Source organism: Elephas maximus, chromosome 3 (genome assembly GCF_024166365.1).
Source record: "Elephas maximus indicus isolate mEleMax1 chromosome 3, mEleMax1 primary haplotype, whole genome shotgun sequence".
NCBI classification, from domain to species: domain Eukaryota; kingdom Metazoa; phylum Chordata; class Mammalia; order Proboscidea; family Elephantidae; genus Elephas; species Elephas maximus.
In genome coordinates, this window is record NC_064821.1 from 50,625,212 (window position 1) to 50,641,238 (window position 16,027).

At 51.2% G+C, this 16,027-nt stretch overlaps 1 protein-coding gene across 2 annotated transcripts in view; it reads right to left on the reverse strand.

Moving 5' to 3' along the window:
* Positions 1-13,447, reverse strand: part of CASZ1 (castor zinc finger 1) — a 161,996-nt gene extending 148,549 nt beyond the window's left edge. For both annotated transcript variants that reach the window (XM_049877903.1, XM_049877896.1), the window contains exon 1: positions 13,222-13,447. The gene's annotated coding sequence lies outside the window, so the exon portion shown is untranslated. The remainder of the gene's footprint in view (positions 1-13,221) is intronic.
* Positions 13,448-16,027: the final 2,580 nt, after the last annotated feature.

Sequence of the window (16,027 nt, forward strand, 5' to 3'; positions counted from 1 at the left end):
GATAAGAGTGTATGTATGAGTTGGGGGTATGTGTGTGTGTGTGTGTGTGTGTGTGTGTGTGTGTGTGTATGGAGGGGGGGTTAGCTTGTTTTCTACCCACTGCCAAATTCTCATATACTGTCAGCTCCAATCCATTCGGAACTCCTCACTGACTCAATTGCCTTTTCACGGGGAAAGGAGCCTGCACAATGCAGGGGACTTTTCAGCTCCACATTAGCACACAGGGCACTGGGCAATGTCCAGAATAAACACACAGAGGCCACCGACCCCACCCCCAAACCCAGCCAGCCCTTCCAGGCCACATCTGCTCTCCTCTATTCTAATACTTTGGATTGTTTTTAAATGTGGTTTGATCAGTGGAAGAGCCTGTGTGTGTGTATGTGCATGTGTGTGGGTTCACTTATACGTGTGTTGGGGGCACAAGGAGGGATAGAGGCTCTAACTCACAAGTAGAAAGGCCTTCAAGAATTAATTCTGGGGCAGATCCAAGTTTTCTTTTTGCCCTAAGAAAGGAGGGCTGGAGAGAGATGAAAAGAAGGAATCCAAATTAGGTTCCCAGAAAAAAGTGATTTGGGGGCTCATTTAAACTAATTTTGAAAAATGTTGATTACAGATAAATCAGCATTTGGTGGGGGGGTGTCCTAAGAACTTGGTAGCAACAAAAGATCTTCAATAATTATTGTGAAAATAATATCAACAATTAAAATAATTGGTATAATAATGGTGGTCCCCATTTTTCAAGAGCTCGCCATGTGCCAGGCACCCTACTAAGTACTTACACACATCACCTCGGTTAATGATCACAAGAAACCTATGAGGCAGGTACTGTTTACTGTTAGTCCAATTCTACCGAAGATAAAGCAGTCAGGAAGGGTAAGCCCTTTGCCTGAGGCCACAAAGATCCTAAATGGGATTAGAGAATCTAATGCTTACACCAGGGTGAATAGTGTCCCCTCAAAATTCACATCTACCTGGAACCTCAGAATGGGACTTTCTTTGGAAGTTGGGTCTTTAGAGATCTAATTGGTTATGTTACGATGAGGTCACGCTGGAGTAGGCTAGGTCCTGAATCCAGTGCCTGGTGTCCTTATAAGAAGGCCATGTAAAGGCATAGATACAGACACGGAAACACAGACATGGTGGAGACACCATGCAAAGATGGAGGCAGAAATTGGAATTATGCTGCCACAAATGCCAAGGATTGCCAGCAGTCACTAGAAGCTAGGAGAGAGAAATCGGATGGCTTCTCCTTCAGTCTCAAGAAGGAATCAGACCTGCCAACACCTTGATTTGGGGTTTCTGGCCATACAACTGAGAGAGAATAAATCTCTATTGTTCTAAGCCACCCAGTTTGTGGAAATTTGTTATGGCAGCCCTCGGAAACTAATACATACCTCTTTCTGTCTAACTCCAGACCCACTACATCGCCTGCCCTGGGAGAGAAAGCCTGCAGTGGATCCTAAAGAGGCCTGGGATCCAGGTAGGGAGTCCTCTTTGGCACCTGGGTGTATCCCCACTACTCAACGCCCATTTCCGTCACTGTCTAATAGAACCTTCTGCAATGATGAAAATGTTCTGTATCTGCACTGCCCGATGCAGTAGCCTCTAGCTCCATGTGGCTATAGAGCACTTGAGATGTGGCTAATTCAACTGAAGAACTGAATTTTTAATTTTATTTTATTTAAATTGAAATTGTTATCTGGGCTAGTGGCTACCATATCAAACAGTGAAGATCCAGAACCCTCCAGAACTCTTTCCATCCCAGGCCAAGAGCTATTTTGGAAATAGACTAAGTGTCAAAAGACAGAAGCACGGTCCCCCAGGAAAGCCCCCACCTCAGGTACCAAGCCTCTCCTTTAGTTTGTCACAGACTTTCAAAAATCACAGGTCTGCCTCCAGTGTATCTGTGTTCCTTCCTTTCTTCCTCCCTTCTTTCCTGTCTTTCTCGCTCCCTTCCTTTTCTCCTCCCTTCTTTCTCTCCCTCCCATCCTTCCTTCTTTCCTCCTTCCTTCCTTCTTTTCTTCCTTCCCTCTTTCCTTCATTCTCTTCCTCCTTCCATCCTTTCTTTCTTAGAAAAAGGCATCAGTTTAATTAGATAAATCCTCCGAGCACGTGGCCTGGAGTTCGTCATGGAAATTAACCTGCTCCCAGATCGCAGATAGTGAAACAAGAACCGGGGTGTTTTGGCACAGCACAGTGAAATGGGAGAGGACGATGGAGCTTTATACACCTCATCTTCCATAAGTGCCCCTCGCCCCTCCAGTGCCCCCCGCTCCTCAGCCTCCACTGCCTTTGCCTCCTTAGGTCACTGCCTCCATGGCACCCCTTGTCTTCCTCTGGCCCTTCCTCCACCTCCTCAGCACCTGGGGAATGCCCCTGGGCAGGATTAGCCAAGGGCACATGGGAAACCTCAGATGAGTCCACGAAAGGGGTTAAAAAGACGCCAGTCACACTCGCCCTGCTGGGCCCTTTTGCTCAGCACCAAGCCCCTGAACTAAGCTCCAGGTCACCCAGGGACCCAACTTAGGCTCAGTCCAAGGCTAGCCCGTTAATGACCTTCCCCCTCGTCCCCCACTGTATGTCATGCAATAATGCTCAGTGCAACCTCAATAGATGTTACCAGGTTACTATCCTCTCATTCAATACCCCACGAGATAGGTTTGTAACTCCCATTTCACAGATGTGGAAACAAAGGATTAGAGGAATTAACTTGCCCAAGTGGTAGAAACAAGAGTCACATCTGAGTCAGCCTGGCTCCAAAGCCCATGCTCTAACACTCTGCCAAGGAGCCCTGGTGCCACAATGGTTAAGCCGAAAGACGGGCAGTTTGAACCCACCAGCGGCTTCACAGAAGAAAAGACCTGCTGGTCTGCTTCTGTAATGATCATGGCCTTGGAAACTCTATGGGGCAATTCTACTCTGTCATATTGGGTCGCTACGAGTCGGAATTGACTTGACAGCACACAACAACAAGAAGCCTCTGCCAGCCACACTGTCCCCATTATAAAGGAGCTTTCCCACACAAAGGCACTCCCAGCCTCTGGGACTAACCTCCACTCAGAACTAAGCTCGAGGGCAGTGCAAACACAGGCAGGGGGCACAGCTCCTTGGGCCAGTTCCCAGGCCCTGCCCCGCCCCATCCCTTGCCTCTTGTCCCAAACAGCTCCCAGGATGACCCTCCCCAACTGACTGGGAGTCCAGTCTGGCCACAGTGGAAGAGGAACCAATGGCCCTTCCCCATGTTGAGGCTGACTCCAAATGTGGTCACAGCCTTGCTGATCCATCTCCCAAAATACCAGAGGACCCCAAGACAGCCTAGAGAAGTGAAACACTAAACCCAGAATTTCCAGCCAACGCCACATCGGCCCACACCTGATGGAGTCCCTAGCCCTCAGATGTGGAGAGGATGAGTTCTCCCCACTCCTTCATCCACAGCAATCCCTAGTATGTGGCAAGTGCTTCTAGTCTCACCCCTACACGGGTACCAGACCTGTTCTAAACACTTTACACATCTTAGCTCATCTAAGCCTCCCATCAACCCCACTAGGTAGGTACTAGTATTCCCATTTTACAGATAAGAAAACCAAGGCACCATCTAGTTAACTCACTGATGGAAAGCCACGTGGCTTTGACCCCTAGTCAACTGACTCCAGGTGCATAATCTGATCCATGATATAAACAGCTCCTCAAAGCTGCTAAGCACACCCAGCACCCTGATGGGATCCCCCATTCTACATGAAAAGTAACACCCTCCCCCAACTTAGTTCCAAGTCCCAAATAATGAGAAAACCAACCTGCAACCTGATACAAATGCAACCCCAGCACCACATATCAGGTCCAGGCCCACAACTTTCTGGAAAGGAATTCACGGGGGTCCCCTTTGAGACTGATCCCATATTATATAAAACCAGCTGATCTGACATTGGGAGCCTCATGCACTTGACAAAGCAGTGCCCATGATAAATTTTTCATTACACTTAATTATATTCAGAGGACTTTTACAGCTATGAACCCAGCTGACTGTCAAGACAACCCTGTGAGGTCAGCAGGATCAGAGCCCATTCAACAAGAAAGGAAACTGAGGCTCAGGAGGACAAATGACTTGGTTAAGATCAGACAGTGACACACTGAGAGCTAGGACTGGAACAGACTACCTAATGACTAGCCCACCAGGCCACACCCCATAAGACCCTGCAGGCATGGACAGCCAGACCACAGCTGAGCTCCGGACCGCCCACGTCTCCCTCTGTCTCCCCATCCCCAGTCAGGGATGCTCGGTCTTGGTCCATGGTCCCAAAGGTTAGATTTCCCTGAGATTCCCAAAGGAGTCACCAGGCCTAGTGGGCCCGGAAATGGCCCTCACATAGTGAACTGCACAGCTGAGCTCCCCAGGGGCCGGGGGGGCGGGTGGAGCTGGAGACGCTGGCACAGCCCCCGTGGGTATCTGCCAGCAATTAGTGCTGGGGAAGGGTGCCAGCCTGGCAGCACTCACACCCCCACCCCTTCTTCTCATTTACACACACACACACACACACACACACACACACACCACACACGCTCACCCACCCAGAGACCAGCAGAAGAGAGACAGCTCAGCTTCCTTTCGGTAAATCTCGTCAGCAACGAACACGCAGGGCATGCAATTTGGTCATTACTGCTTTTAAACAGCAGAAAGGCAGAATCCACCCTGCCATTAACCCGTGCTGTTCTCCCTCTGGGCTCTGCACCGGCTCTGTCACCAGCCTGCACCTCCAACGCCCACACACCCTTGCATGCTCCCCAGAAGTTGCTTTCCCAAAAAACATATAGTTAAAAAAAAAAAAATTGATGACGGTAAGTCAAAACTGAATTCTGTCGCTCTCCCTGGCCACCCCTCATTCCAGAGAAACGCATGCATGGTTCAGACGTGACCTTGGCTAAGACTCTTCCTCAAACACCCTGGGGACCCTTAAGAATATCCGCTGGAAGTTGGGGCTCCCTTTGGCCTGGAGTGGGGCCTCTCCCAGGCCCCTGCTGATGGCTGGAGACTACCACCTGAGCAGGCATGGTTCTTCATAGCGATAGCCTGAATGTTACCCCCTAATCCAGCTACGGGAGACCCCTAGGTCACCACTTGGCATCAAGCTTCTTTCCCGGTACTGAGGTAGGCAGGGGTGGGAGTGGAGGTGAGGGCCAATTTTGTCTCATGGGAATGTGGGTTTCCCTTCTCCTCCCCTCTCCATCCTGGAGAATTGGAAAGAAGCCCACCAGAGCAGGGGACCCCAGAGGGTCCTTAGGCTGGGTTTATAAGGTCTGTGAAACCCATCAAAGTATAAGCCATATTTACACTTATGAAATTTTTTTATTAAGAGAATTCTCAAAGAAGGCACAGGAACTCAAAAGAGGGAGGACCCATTGCCCAGAGAGCTCCCACATTCTCCACAGCGCCTCATACCCCAGTGGCCGAGGACGAGGGCGGAGAACACAAGTCCAGGCTCTAACTGTCCCTCCTGCTAGTGTCTTTCAGCAGCTGCCTCTCCCCCCCCGCCCCCGCCCCCACCCTGGGAGCTGCCCCAGGAAGTTGGTCACCGGGAGCACGGGCCCAGGAGTGGTGCCATGCCCCTGGGCCAGTGCCCACTCGCCCTCTTCCATCGACAAGGGCTGCCCACAGACCAGCAGAGGAGCAGCGCAGAGGAGCCCACCAGCGGGAGAAGAGAGGAAGCCTGCGGCCGCTGCCTTGAAAAACCTTGCAGATCCTCTAAGCCACCTAGTGTCCGGAGCTGAGCTCCGGCCGCACCGCCGTCCCTCTTGCTTCCCAGAGCAGCTGCTACAGGCCTACAGAGCAGCAAGGGGCCTGGGATGAGGCCAGCACCTCCAGGCCTTCTCCAGGAACCTAAGGCCAGGGGAAGGGGCCGAACTGACCCTAGAGATAGCACCCCCACCCCGCCCAGGAGGGGCAAATGCCCTCCTCCCAACTGGGTGAACCAGGGCCTGATGCTCCCCTCTGCCCCTTGCCCCTAGAAAGTCACCCTGTCCTGGGGATCCCAGTGCCAACCCACAACCTGTCCAGACTGGGACTCCTCCGGGACCCCCAGCCTCCGGGGCCTCCTGCAAGCCTCCCAAGCCCCAGGCCTGCCACTCCCCCAGGGCCTCTGGGCCCCCACCTCCCACCCCCTCCTCCACGCTCTTTTTTCTGTGTCCTCAAGACTCCTCTCACCTTGAGAAGTGTTAGGATTACCAGCATTTACACTCAATGCTCTTCTTTATTCCTTAAGACTTATTAAGAATGATAATGAGTTCCGAAGGAGCTACACGTCCCTGTCTCTCTCTCTCTCCTTCTCCCCCCACCCCCTTTTGCTCTCTTTCCCTACATGCTTTTCCCATCAAAGGCACATAGGACAAATCCAGACCAAAAGGGCGGGGGGAACCCAACAATATGGAACAAGAGCATTTGAGGATTTATATTCAATAAATCCATCTCTCTTCTTCTCTCCCCCTAGTTGTTCTCAATTATTCGGATTAAAAAAAAAAAAAAACCCTTCCCTTGCCACCGTCCAGGCCACCCCTTCCTCTGCTGGACTTTGAGCAGGGGGACTGGGAAAAGGGCCCACCTTGCCTGCAAGCCCTCCTATCACGCAGCTCTACACGGTTGATTAATTTTTGCAGAATTTATGACAGCCTTTCGCTTTTTTTCCCCAAGCTGTGGCTTCCAAATCACAGCAAGTTAACTTGGTAAACTTGAGGGGGGGCAGAGATGGAGGTGCCCCCCTCCCCCAGTGGTCTCCTGCAGCTGGAACCCCAGGCAGCCAAGCGACAGACAGAAGACACGCAGATGCCACGGCCCAGGCAGGAGGCAGCCAAACCACACTGCTTGTGGAACATCGTGGTACCCAGAAGGGAATCACAGGGCACCCCGGAGGCACGGCTAACTTTTAACAATTTGAGACTTTTTTCTTTAAAAATAATCAAGGTAGCAGCAAGTGGGCAGACAAAGCAAACCCTGGATGCTGACAAGATGGTCAAGTTTGCACCCACCACACCGCCACGTACCCTGGGCCAAGGCACTGGCCTTATCGGTCTGCCCGGCTGCCCTTCAGAGCAGGGGAAGAACAGATCCTAATGAAATTACGGTTTTTAAAATGCTATAAATTAAATCTCTCTCTCTCTCTCTCTCTCTCTCTCTCTGTGAATCTCCCCCTGAGCTCCCTCCTCTACAAGCTTGTTTTCCTCTCTTCAGCTCCCTTTGCTCTTGTCTGTGTTTCTGATATAGACATCAAGAGGTTACGGGCTCAATTACAACTGCGCTAGATTCTCTGCATCCGACTTGCTTGGCCTTCTCTTTTCCTCCTCAGAAACCAGATACCAAATAAATCTCTCTTCTTCTTTATATTTTTATTTTGAATGCCCCAAAGCCTAAAGATTCATTCTGTTGACTCCAGGCCTTTTTTTTTTTTTTTTTTTAAACTTGGTTCATGTAAGGGAGAAATCTCCTTTTTAACTGTGGAGTACGACATAAATGCTTTTCTCTTTATCTCTCTCCTCCTTTTGAAGAACATACACCAAACCTTGGCTATATGTCAAATTTACAAAGTGGGGCGGGGGGCGTTAGGACAGACGACAAGAGTACTTAATTAATGTATGTCTGTAGCGGGGACAGGGGGTGGGCCAAAGAAGTTACCAGAAAATATTAGTTGGACAGCCAGTACATTTCTAAAGTTAAGGGGTGACATCATATGACATCTTATGAGCAAAAGGCCCATTTGAATAGAGTGGAACATAAATGGTGATTTTTTTAAAAAGGAAAAAAAAATTGTTTCTACCTTCCCCAATGCTATCACTGAATATAGAAGGTAGTCATGCCTTCACTACACATTTTACATCCTCAAAAGGACCCCCCCTCAACAACAACAAAAAAAGAGGTTAAAAAAAAAATCCAAATCTTGGTCGATCATCATAGCTGTTGATTCCTGAGAAGTGGAAACCAGCTTCAAGTTGTAGGTCTAAAGGAAAAACCCAAAAACCCCACTATAATTCTGGACACAGTAAACGAGAAGGGATTCCAAAAGCTACTTTTCTTAGAAAACGCACTTTCGACAAAAGTTGGAGAAAGCTGAACAGTAGGTAAAGCAAAAAGAAAAACTTCGTCTTTCCAATTAACTAGTCTAGGAAAAAGAAGAGAGGGGGAAACACTTTACTACCAACTCATTAATTCTTTCCTGTAAACAATTTAATTAAATTCTGCTAAATACAGGAGAAATACTCATTTTGGAGTGCTTCCCCCCCACAACTAAAAAACAAATTCCTTCAGGTTACTCCCCCCCACGCCAATACCTCCCGTTTCCACTTTGCACAACCTTCAAATGGATTTCCAGCCCAGCCGTGGACTACACTGCTCACGGCTTTGAGGATGACAGCCTAATATGTCTGAAAGCTGACACTTCAGCTTTTAAAAGAAATGGGGGAAAATAAGCTGTTGACTTCTTGGTTAAAGTATTTTCTTGTTCTAACTCATGTTCTTATGTCACCAGGCTAAAAAAAAAAGAGAGAGAGAGAAAAGAGAGAGAGAGATATGACTTTCCTTGAATGATCTGTTTAACCTAAGCCAGAGGAAAAAAAAGAAAGTCATTAATTACTTATGTGAGCTATTGCTTCAGAAAGACAATAAACCTGCCCGGTCGCCATGGATATGACATATTTGCTCTGAAAACAACACAATAATTAGCAAAGGGGAAAGATACAAGGAGAATATGCAAACTCCTGAGTTTAAAGCCACAGTGCTCTTTTTTTTTTACTCGTAAGCCTCTGTTCTGTTTGTCAACCAAATCAAACAAATTTTGAAAATATAGCAAAAAGAGGAATAACACAGGAATGGCTTCTCTCTCCTCAGAGCTGAGTGGCAACCACCGCCCCACCTCCTTCCAAAATAAAATAATACAAAAGAGAATAAGGACGGGAGGAGGAAAAAAAAAAAAAAAGTCGAGTATTGCCTCTGTTTTATTTCCTATGACAGGGGTGGAGTCTGAGTTCGTTGTTGTTGTTTTAATGTGCTCTTATTTAGCACTGGACTTCTGGCCAAATATAAATTTATTTATGAAGGCCAAATGCCCTGCATGTGGCTCACCCCTCCCCAAAGTAAATGGAAATGTGAAAGAGGTGGGGGTGTGGGGTTCTAGCTGAAAAAGAAAAAACAATATACACACGTACAATGCGCCAGCTTTATAGAGATATCCACCCCCCCCCCCACCGCCAAGAAAATGGAAGCCAGGCCTTACTTTAATATTAAAAATGCATTAAATGGTTTTACCTCCAACTTAGTCCCCGGGGATCATCAAGAAACGCAATCGCTTTGTATCATATCTGTCAGCATGATAAATATCTGAGTTCAGGGTAGGTTCACAATTTCTCAGAGTGTCAGAAACCCAGATAATTTTTTTTCTCCCTTAACTTTCTTCATTTACTGCACCCACCCCTCCAAAGTCACAAGTCTACAGAAAAACACCTGAAAAGGGGAGAAAAAGAGAAAAAGTTGATAGGGTCTCACACACCCGAAGTGACTGATCTTTCAAACAGCAGGGAAATGAGGGCTTGAAAATGTTTGGGTGACTGTTTTCCCAGGAAATTTAAAGCAGTGCATTAAGTTTGAGTAAAAACTTCTCCCCTCTTCCCAGAGGCTAATTTTCCAAAAACAGATGGTCAGGATCTGAAAGAGAAGCAAATATACCTCAACCCCCACAGGCAGAGAAATCTAACTTTGAACTTCTTTTTAAATGAAAAAAAAAGGGGGAGGGCAAGATAAACTATTAATAAGTATGAAAAAATTAGCTGAACTACAAGTTTTGTTTTTCTTATTCAAAAAATTCTTTAAACAGAAGGCGAGCAGATAAAGGGGGAGGTTCACATTTGACTGACTCTGCTATTTTTTTTTAAACAATAGTTTTTTTTTTTTTTTTTTAGGTTGGACTCTTTGATGTTGAAAGAATTTTGCTCTTATATGATGGGGGGAAGGGGTGGTGGTGAAATGATCTGTTTTAAATGATGATGCAACTTAGGGATCAAAGCCTTCGCTTTCTTCTAGCCATAATAAGCTGTACTTGCCACAAAGCGTGAGTCTCTCGGGCTCCTCTCCTTCGTAAGAAGGAAATAAAAATGCACCCAGACTCAGAGGAAGACACGAAGTCTCGGCAAGGTGCAAAGTCTAAAAAACAAAAAGAAAAAAAGAGGAAGGCACTGCCCCTTTAAACGTTTTAGTGCATATGGAGTTTGATTTCTGAAAGAGATCAGTTTAACATCTCCATAGAAACCAGCAACAGATTATCATCAACAGAATAAATAACTAGTCTAATAAATTAAACAGGAGGCATAAGATCGCTGGAAACCTGATTACTGAAGTTCAACAATATTCTCCATAAACTCTCGTTAACCGCCTCTAAGGTGGCTAACAAGATGGGGGGGGGCAATCACTACGGTTCGCAGGATTCCGGGGAGAGAGATGGTGGCTGTCGGCCGGAAAGAAGTTCCCCAGTCTTCCCTGACAAGGTCCCAGAGCTCGAGGAGCAAACCAGTAAAAGCCTGAAGTTGGGGAAGTGGAAAGCGGCTGGGGGTGTGGGGAGGCAGCGCGGGGAGCTGGAGACCGCGCGGGTCGCGACGCCTTCCCGGGACGCACCGTCTCGCTGCGACCAGGGCGCAAACCCAGCGCTTTGCGCTCGGGCGCCGAACAACCCAGCGCCCCCTCCGGGCACGTGGAGCGCAGCCCGGGCGCAGCCCCCGGGGACCAACTACTCCCCCTCCCCCCACGCCCCGCGCAGCTGCTCCTGCTCAGCCGGGACGGCTCCCTTTAGGACAGCGACGTGAGTGTCTATGTGTAAGTGTAAGTGTGTGTGTGTGTTCGCGCGCGCGCACCTTTGGGAGGGGGCGCCGATATTACCGGCGATCTGTTTTTCAGTCCTCTGGAGTTCTCTGACCCCGCGCCTGTAGCAGCTTGGAGACGTCCTAAATTTACCAACTTTGCCCAGCGACTACCCTGTCCTTTTCCTTCTCGCCGCCCCCATCACTATGAGTGTATAGATGTTGGCGGGACACCCACACTCACTAAGGGCCTCGCCCCCAGGCTCTGCTGGGGCAGCGACGCACACAGACAACACCAGTCGCCCCTTGATCCAGCCGGGCTGGGCGGAGCTCCTGGTTCGGAGGAGAGGTGTTATCGCGGCTTCGATGGTGGATAAATCCTACATGCACACGCACCCGCACCCTCCCCAGCTTGACTGGAAGGAAGTCATCGCCGCACCCAGGCTCGCTTCCCAAGCTGGGAATAGGTCCGAAGGAACTTGCGTGGAGGGAGAAGCGGCCCTTGCCTCTCTCTCTCTCCACTCCACCCCCAACTCCGGACCCGGGTTAGGGATGACTGGGAAGAAGAATCTGCACCCACCCCCATGAAGAGAAATCTGTTATTATTATCTTCATCTACGCCCCTTAAGTGTCCCTCCCGCAGTGATTGACGGCGCGTACACCTGTTCCCCTCGCCAAGGAGCTTCCAAAGCTGGGGACAGAATTCACCCAAACGCTCCGCAGCAGCCCAGCGACCGCCTGCGCCCGGCCAGCCCCCGCCCCGACCCCAGCGCGCCCTTGCCCCCATCGCCCAAGCCCCGCCAGACCGGTGGCCGCCCCCTCCCCTCTACCGTCCCAGCTCCCCGGCCCGCCCGCTCCCGGCCGCGCTGGCTTCGGAAAGAGAGAGAAAGAACAGAAAGCAAAACTTCCTGGCGGCGGACGGCCATCAGCTGCACATTCTGCAAATGCCACCGAGTAAAAATAAACCGGCCGCCGCTCCGCCCGGCCGGCTCACCCCGGGCGCACGACTCGGCCCCCTACCCCGGGAGCTTCCCTACTGCCCGCCGGGCCCGGCCTCCATTCCCGCGCACCCCCTGTAGCCCCGCTCCCCCACACTCCTCTGCCGGCCACCACGCGCTCCTTTGCCCTGCAGCCCGACCCCCAAGTGACTGGGTGGCCCCGCCACCTCCTCTTGGGTGTCCTCTGCGCCCCAGTTTCTCTTCTCTCTACCCTCTGCCAGGTGCCTATTTCGGCCGTGCGCCCCTGAATTCAAGGTGCCTCCACCCCAATTGCTGAGCTCCGAGGTTCACCCTCAGCCCGCCTGGAGGGCACAGTCCCCGCCAGACCCTCTCCCACCGCGGTGTGCCCTTCGGGAGCGCACCGCTCCACCCGCCCGCCGGCCCGCCAGCCCAGCGTCCCACGTCCCCGGGCGCAACTTCTCTCCCAGCGCACACAACAGCCGCCACAACTCCCCGGAACTTTCCCCCCCGGACCCAGGCGGGCTCCGGCCGACAGCCGCGCGGCTCTGAGCCGGTGTCCTGGCTGCTTGTGCCCAGCTTTGCCAGCCCTGTGCCCGGGGAGACTAGGGGGGTGGGGAGAGTGAGGAGCGCCACTCGCCGCACCCGGAGCAGCGCACTTGAGACAAACTTCCCAGGCACAGAGGAAAAAGGGGGCGCCGCTCCCCCCATCCAAGCAACCCCTTGCCTTCGTTTTCCCACCGGGAGGCATCCCTTAGCACCCCAGGCCTAAGCTAACACTGTCTACCTCTGCCAGCAGAACCTACACCCCAGCATCGGGGCACAAGGGCCAGCTGGAGGGGTTCCCCACCCACCCCTTCCCTTGGGCAAAGTCTTGCAAAGTCACCCCAAGCGCCCCTCACCCCTGCCTCCTCCGCCTTGGAGAGCGCACGACCCTCCTGCAGCTGGGGGGCGTGGGGGGAAGAAATGATTACCCGGTATTTGAGAGCACCTGCCCCCCCCCGGGAGTCCGCAGCGCGGGGGGCGCCCCCACCATATTTGCAAAGTCCTGCACTCGCGCCTGGCACCTCCCCCTCTTCTCCCCTACCCGGCCGCCCCCTCAGATGAGTAAGTGACCCCCAGGAGCAGCAGCCCTCCCCTCCCCCGGAGCCGCGCGCCGGGCATTCCCCTGGCCACGGCGGGCGACGCGCCGCCCCAAGCCCCGATGCCAGCCCTCCATGCCCCCTGCCTCCCGCACGGCCGGAGTTGGGTGGCAGCCGCCGCTCGCAGGCTGGCTGGCTGGCTCTCTCGCTCGCTCGCCCGCCCGCTCCCTGCTGCAAGCGGCAGCCCCGGGGTGAGGGGCTGCATCGGGGCAGGGGGCGAGGCGGGGAAGCTCCCCGGGAGGCCTGCGGAGCCGGGGGGTGTGGGGGGGCCGCGGCGGAGGGAGCGCCGAGTCTCTTACCTGCACTTGGGGCGGCTTTGGGTGACTTTCCAAGTCCGGGGGAAAAATGTGTGTGTGTTTGGGATGAAGCGCCGCGGGCGCGCATGCGCTGCCCAAAGTTGCCGGATCCCGGATTTTTCGCTCCCCGTCTCCGCTCTCGCCCGCTGTGATTATGGAATTCTCCGCGGCCGGGCGGGCGAGTGGGTGGCATGCAAAACCCGGGCCGGATTACCGGGCCGGGCTCCACTCCACACTCTCACCCCCAGACCTTCCCTCCCGGGTTCTTCCCACCCACCCGCCGCGCATAGGGCGTCTAGGCGCGCGGCTAGACGAGACCTGCGGAGGAGCATCGCAGGGCGCTGCTCTCTTTTTCGGCTCCGGAAGGTTTCGACATCCCATGAGTAGCGTTGAGGCTGCGGGAGAAGAGAGAAGGGGTGGGGGATGAGTGACTGTTCATCCGTTCTGAACCCTGAGAGCCACTTGGCTTTCCACTTTTCCACTGAAGAACTAGTTCTTTTTTGCAAGTTAGAATGTTAGAGTTATGGAACCCAAAGGAACGCAGTGTTCTCACTGTTTGATATTCACTTTGCACTTATTCTTTGCAACGAGTTGTTCATTCAGTCCGTTGTGCAAGAAATAAAGCTTAAGTGAACAAGATGGGCCGTGCAGCGTGGAGGGAGAGGGGCAGATAAGGAACATTAAAACAAATTAATAATAGTATTTCAGAGAATGAAAAGGTCCATGAGGAAAATAAAATAAGGCAATAGGATAAAGAGTGGCTTGGGAGAGCTGACTTTTCTTCCCCCCTTCCAACCAGGTGTTTTTTTTTTCCAACCAGGTGGTAGGGGAGGGCAGCTTTCAGGAAGGGAATCCCCTCTTCTCCGCATGCCCCCCTTCCCACCTCCCAGTTGGTTTGAGGGAGCCACACCAGGCTGAGCCCAGAGACGGAATAGAGCCTAGCTGTATTGGTCAGCATCAGCCCTGGTTCTCAACTAGGACACCCCATCCCAAGACTAAGCTAGTCTCTACACCTGTTTTCCCTTCTGAACAAACAAGGAGAGGGTGGAAATAATGTGAGACTTGAAAGAAAGAGAGGAGAGTGGACACCTAGAAGTCTAGATAAGTGAAAAATTGACCACAATAGTAAATTATATAGATAAATGATTAGGCAAATTAATGAATAAAAATTAAAAGTAGGACCCATAGCTTTGAAACATGCGCAACAGAAGGCATTGAACTAAGAGGAAATGCCTCAGGCTGGTAAAGATTTTTGCAGATAGGTAGACCTTGGGGCCAAATCTGAACGTTTCAGCAAAGCCTCTCAGGACTGGAAGTGACCTGAAGCCCTGAAAAATAATTGTCCAAGATGAGCGCCCCATGCCCCTGCCTGAAGCTGGAAGTCACTTGGTCCAGAAGCAAACCAGCAGGGCGTGGCTACTCTCCTCCAGGTTTGAGGGAAGAGGCTCAGCCAGGCCCCATCCATCCCCCAACCCTTGCATGCTGGATGATCTCCACTGTGGGAGACGGGCTGGGGAAGAAACCACCTCAAAAGTGGAGCTTGTGTTTTCACCACCGGAAAAGGCCTGGGGGTCAGTTCAGGATTCATGGGCCACACATCTCTTGACCCCAGAAAAGCCATATTTGGGAAAAAAGACACACCTCTCATGTTCATTTAGTTTGCTTGCCTGCTCATCCTCATAACTAATAGGAAGCAGCAATGCATGCTAATTAACAGTGCCCAAGTATCCACTCACTTATTTTGGACATATCATCAGGAAGACCAATCTCTAGAAAAGGACATCACATTTGGTAAAGTAGGTCAGCAAAAATGAGGGAAACCCTCAATAAGACGGATTGGTACAATAGCCACAACAATGGGCTCAAACATATCAACCATCATGAAGATGGCACTGGACCAGGCAATATTTCATTCTGTTGTACATAAAGTCGCCATGAGTCAGAGCCCACTTGATAGCAACTAACAACAACATAGACCTACTGACCCACTGCTGTCCATTACTACCTCTGCCACCAGAGGCATACTCTTCTAGGGGTTAGGCGCTCACCCACAGCCTGTAAGAGTCTTGTGCCTGGTAACTCAGCAGAATGCGGCCCCAGAGATCTCAAGCCCAATCCTGCCATTTTGCAGAAGGAGAAACTGAGGCACAGTGAGGGGTAGTGACTTGAGAAGTGTCAAAGTAGGTCTCTGCCTTCTGGTTCGGGGGTCATTCCACTCAGGGGCAATATAAAGAAATGGTTAAACCGCTTGGGCTCTGGGGTCAGACCCCAGCCGCTCGCCAGCTGAGTGACCTTGAGTAAGGCATTCGATCCCTGTGTGCCTCAGTTGCCTCAGCAGTAAAATGTGGATAATAAAAGTACCTATCACTTGGGATTGTTGAAAGGGCAAAATCAGTAATACATGAAAAAGTGCCTGAGCCAAGATATTGATTGGTAAATGCCAGTAATTGTCATTGTTCCTGGGGATATCCAGTGCTCCCCCTCCTTCTCATTTCTTCCCATCCTCTCTCCATCCCTTCTTCTCCTCTGTCCTTTTTTCCCTCCAGTAATAGCCCTTCATTCATTCGTTCATTCATTTGGCAAATATTGGCAGAGCACCAGCAAAGAGCAGACCCCCACCACATGCAGGGCTGGGAGACAGAGATGAACTAGACAAGACCTTGCCCTTGAGGAACTAAGGAACGGCATGGAATTCCTGAGGAATCCCTTCCCTGCCATCCCACTATAAGGCTCACCCCTCCCCATATCTCCGACAGCCACATCTTACCCACCTAACTTTTATGAAAATAGTTGTTTTTCCCTTCATTTT